Genomic DNA, 556 nt, shown 5'->3' on the forward strand with positions numbered 1-556 from the left:
TAGTTTATGGACTGTAATGTTAAATGAGGCACAAGTATAAGTCCGGCAGTTTGTTCACCAAGTTACTGTGCTCTCTGAGAGGATCTGTGGAATAAGAATTTGACATTGTTCCATGCCCATCATTGACATTAGTCTCTAACAAAATGTGGATCATCTACCAGGAACACTGCAAAGAGCATGAGTTTCTGTAGTGTAGTGGTTATCACATTTGCTTCACACGCAAAAGGTCTCTGGTTCGAAACCAGACAGAAACAGATTTTGCATGTTCTATTCATCACAGGTGTTTACTAAAGGTCAGCAAGGCTCTGTGGTGTCATGGTCTGTACTCTGAATCCAGGCATCTGAATGCAAACCTTAGTTGAAATTTTCATGTTGCATCTCACATCATCAACTTTGGAACCTCAAACTGAAACAAAGCAGAGAAGTTCATTTCCTGTAGTGTAGTGGTTATCACATTTGCTTCACACGCAAAAAGTCTCTGGTTCGAAACCAGACAGAAACAGATTTTTGCATGTTCTATTCATCACAGGTGTTTACTAAAGGTCAGCAAGGCTCT

General features: G+C 40.3%; 1 non-coding gene across 1 annotated transcript; it reads left to right on the forward strand.

Annotated features, from left to right (window-relative positions):
• Nucleotides 1-181: 181 nt before the first annotated feature.
• Nucleotides 182-254, forward strand: trnav-cac (transfer RNA valine (anticodon CAC)). The gene has a single exon. It is a non-coding gene; the product is annotated as a tRNA-Val (tRNA).
• The last annotated feature ends 302 nt before the right edge of the window (nt 255-556 follow it).

The sequence above is a fragment of the Poecilia latipinna genome, unplaced genomic scaffold (genome assembly GCF_001443285.1).
Source record: "Poecilia latipinna isolate Pla-1442-1.1 unplaced genomic scaffold, P_latipinna-1.0 Scaffold2744, whole genome shotgun sequence".
Lineage (NCBI taxonomy): Eukaryota > Metazoa > Chordata > Actinopteri > Cyprinodontiformes > Poeciliidae > Poecilia > Poecilia latipinna.